Source organism: Podarcis raffonei, chromosome 14 (assembly GCF_027172205.1).
Source record: "Podarcis raffonei isolate rPodRaf1 chromosome 14, rPodRaf1.pri, whole genome shotgun sequence".
In the NCBI taxonomy this organism is placed as follows: Eukaryota; Metazoa; Chordata; class Lepidosauria; order Squamata; family Lacertidae; genus Podarcis; species Podarcis raffonei.
Window position 1 is genome coordinate 43,667,761 of NC_070615.1, and position 4,401 is coordinate 43,672,161.

Genomic DNA, 4,401 nt, shown 5'->3' on the forward strand with positions numbered 1-4,401 from the left:
AGCAGCAGCAGCAACAAAAAAAAAATAAAAACCACACAAAAAAAGCCAGGAAATCAGCTGTGGACTCACGTGCCAGCTGGCCGTCCAATCGGTGCTCGGCCTTTTTTGTTTTGATACATTCCATTCGACTCTTAAAGGGACCGCTGCCCCTTGTTCAGCGGGGCGCGTGTGCCCCCCCTCCAGATCTTCTCCGTGGTTGTCTCGTGTTTGTTTAGTATTATTTAATAATATTGTTTATTATTATTATTATTTATACACTGCCTTCCCCAGCCATAGCTCAGGGCGGCTAACACCAATAAAATTTCAGTAAAAACATAATAGGAAAAAAAGAAAAAGGAGAAATGGGGGGGGGAGAAAAAAAACACAATTTAAAATACAGGTTAGAATGCAATTTAAAATGCAGCTCATTTTAAAAGTTAAAACCATAAGGGGAGGGAAACATAAGGATCAGACTGAGTCCAAAACAAAGGCCAGGCAGAACTGCTCTGTCTTGCAGGTCCTGTGGAAAGATGTCAAGTCCCGCAGGGCCCTGGTCTCTTGTGACAGAGCGTTCCACCAAGTTGGGGCCAGTTCTTCCTGTCTGCAACTACAGTGGTACCTTGGTTCTCAAACTTAATCCATTCCGGAAGTCTGTTCCAAAGTGTTCCAAAACCGAGTCGCGCTTTCCCATAGAAAGTTATGCAAAATGGATTAATCCATTCCAGACTTTTAAAAACAACCCCTAAAACAACAATTTTAACATGAAATTTACTATTTAATGAGACCATTGATCCATGAAATGAAAGCAATAAACAATGTGCTGCAGTCACACAATCAATCGGTAGCTGAACTGGGTTCCACACAGTCACAAAAACAAAACAAAAAGAGCCGCATAAACAAAAACGCAAAATAAATAGCAAAAACAGACAGACCTCAGTGTAACACTCAAATCGGAAGCGTCACGTTCGGCTTCTAAAAGTTCGCAAACTGGAACACTTCTGTGTTTGCAGTGTTTGGGTTCCAAGTTGTTTGAGTACCAAGGCGTTTGAGAAACAAGGTACAGTCGTACCTCAGGTAAGGAACTTAATTCCTTCCAGAGGTCTGATCTTAACCTGAGGTACCATTTTAGCTAATGGGGCCTCCCGCTGCCGCCGCGCTGCCGGAGCACTATTTCTGTTCTCATCCTGAAACAAAGTTCTTAACCCGAGGTACTATTTCTGGGTTAGCGGAGTCTGTAACCTGAAGCGTCTGTAACCCGAGGTACCACTGTAATGGCCAACTTTATGCTGCTTTCAATGTGCTGTAACAGCAATTCTTTATGCTCTTTATCATTGGTTTATTTCGTTTATTAATAATATATTTTATATAAAAACATCTGACTCCTGGACGTTTCAAAGTACAGTGGTACCTTGGGTTACATACACTTCAGGTTACAGACGCTTCAGGTTACGGACTCTGCTAACCCAGAAATAGTACCTTGGGTTAAGAACTTTGCTTCAGGATGAGAACAGAAATCGTGCAGCGGCATGGCAGCAGCAGGAGGCCCCATTAGCTAAAGTGGTGCTTCAGGTTAAGAACAGTTTCAGGTTAAGAACAGACCTCTGGAACGAATTAAGTACTTAACCTGAGGTATCACTGTATAGGTTATCTTAAAAGAGGGAGAAGAATCCCTAACTCACCCTTTCCAACTTGGGCTGCCTAATGTCTTCTTTGTGCTTCCATAGGGGTTGTGTTGGTTGTGTAGGTTAAATAATTATGCAGTTGGAAGGAATTCCCCCAAGGCCTCTCTTCCTGCAAGGCAGGAACCGCTGCTAAAGAACCCCTGGCGGGGAGATGGCCCAGCCTCTGTTTGAAAACTTCTAAGGAAGGAGAACCCACTGCCTTTGGTGGAGCCCGTTCCACAGATAGCCCTCTTCTCCAGGAATTTGCCTAATCCTATTTTATATGTTTGTAGATCACAGAAGAAAGCATTTGGCTTAATTATATTTAGGTTGATCTGGGTTTTCTCTTTCTAAGCAAGCATTTAAAACTCATGCCAAGTTTTTATTCATACTATAAAGTTGCCTTCTATAACCAACTTATACTGTGGAATATACCTTGTGGAATTTTGATATTCAGATCTCAGTTGGATTGTGTTTCTTTCTGTTGGGTGGGGTGGGGGCAACTTTCCATTTTTGTTGGGTTCAGATAACAATAGTGTTATGTACTGAGTTGAATAGGATCCAAACTGCAGCAGTCTGATTGGTCCTAGAACAATAGGATTCAGAATGCAGCAGTCTGATTGGTCCTAGAACAATGCAGCAGTATGATTGGTTGGCAGGAACTACCCAATCATGCTCCAGATAGAAGTGAATCCACAACCTGATTGGCTTACAGTAGAATTCCGGAATTAGCCAATCATGTGCAGCCCATTGTGTAAATAATGTATATAAAGCAGATACTTTGAGGGGACTTTCATTCATTCCTCCTCACCACTATGAGCTGAATAAAGAGCATGAAATCACTTTGCGACTCTGAGTATATTTCAAATAGGGACTTCCGGGTTAGCGCCATCGGCTAATGGCGGATTCCCTCCGAGCTCCGGAGGGAATCGGCTCCGCAGGATCCGGGTCTTGCCGCTGCGGCGACGCGGGGACCCTCAGAAATCACAGGCGCTGAAGCCTGTGAACTTGGTGACTCGGCGGGCACCATTTGCGCCCCCCGACCCGCGAAGGAGCCTTTTTAAAGGCTTCGGAACGGGGGACAGGGTGAGCGGCGCGGTGCTGAGAGTCGACTGCTTCTCCTGCGGAGTAAAGCCGCATGCCATGGTCGGAGAGCGCTGACTTCTTCTTGTGAACAATTGGACTCTAAAAGCAACAACCCGTGAGTAATACGGAAATTGGATTTGTAAAGAAAAATTTTTTTTTGAATTAGGCACGATCGGGGAAGGCGCAAACAGGAAGTCCGTCTCCCCGTCTTATAAATAATCTAAAGCAAGGACTAGCTAACTAAGGTCGAGAGAATTTCTTCTTCTTTATTGGGTAAAAGACATTAATTTCACGATTTGGCAGTATAAGTAATTTCACTGGAGGATAAGAGCTAATTTTGAGAGCTGAAGTGCCACCCCCCCCCCCGGACCCGGGAGTGATCCGCGAGAGAGCCTGTTGAGGAGATATAGAAGAGTTTGACAGCTGTCAAATTAGCTGTCAAGAAGGAAAAAGAGAACTTTGTTTCTGCTATCTCTGCTGGATATATTTGCTACAATTTGGTTATATTTTGTTGAAAACAAGGAAGAACTGATACAAACTAACTTGATTTTTGGATTTGAACTGGAAGGAAGATAAAGTAACCAAAATCCCTCTAGAGGGGATTTTGGGACATTACAAGAATGGCTGAAGGAGGAAAATTTCAGGCTAAATTGGACAGAGTGTTTCTTCTCTTGGGAAAGTTACAAGGCCAAATTGATGTTTTGGCTACAAATGTTGCAACTCTGGACTTAACAGTAAACAAATCCATTGAATTTGATAAGGACTTGACTCATGAAGTCCATGCAGCTGGACAAGAAGAGAAACTTGAAAGATTTGAGAGTGTGGAGAAAGAGATATGTGTTGTTTCTGAGGAAAAGGAAGGAGGAGATGTAATGTTGCAGATGACAAAGGAGAGCCAGAGGCCTGACATGATGGCTACAAAGGAAAATAAGTACTGGATGATGAAAATCTGTTTTGAATTGAAGATTGAAGAATGGAGAGATCTCCTTATGTGGAGATCTGAAGACCTATGGATTACAAATTGGATTAAGGTGAAAGTTGGAGCTTTTGGGACATTTGGACTTAAAAGGAGTAAGAAACAAGATTCAGGCTCCACTTTTAAGTATGGAGGTCTGGCTGGAAGAAATATGGACCCTATCGGGACAGAGCTTCTCCGAGATCTGGTGTTTAATATTAAGGACTACCAAAAAAACCGGCAGAGAGGAATTGAGAGAGAATTAAGAGCCTTGGACGTGAGGTCTCCAGGCTGATAGTAGACTAAGACTGATGGACATTTGTTGGGGATTGAAACCGGGAAAGGGGGGGTGGGGTTTGGGAATCCAAAGGGTGCAGAATGATAATCTGTTTTTTTTATTTTGTTTTGTTATTAGTATGAAAATTGGGGAATTCGTGGAAGGGAATTTGGGTCGACTTTAGAAAAAAGTTTTAAGAATGAGCACTGATGTTTAAATACTGATGTTTATAAGTTAAAATTGGTTGTTTTTTTTAATTAATTAAATATAAAAAGGTCAAAAATTGGGGACAATAACTTGTTGAATTAACAATTTGAATTGGAATATAAGAAGGGGAGGTGTGGGGAAGTCAGGGAAATATGTTATTGAAAATAAGGATTGTAAACTTTATGTGTTTTTAACTTTTGTGTTTTTTCTTTTTTGATTTTTTAATGTATAAAGGT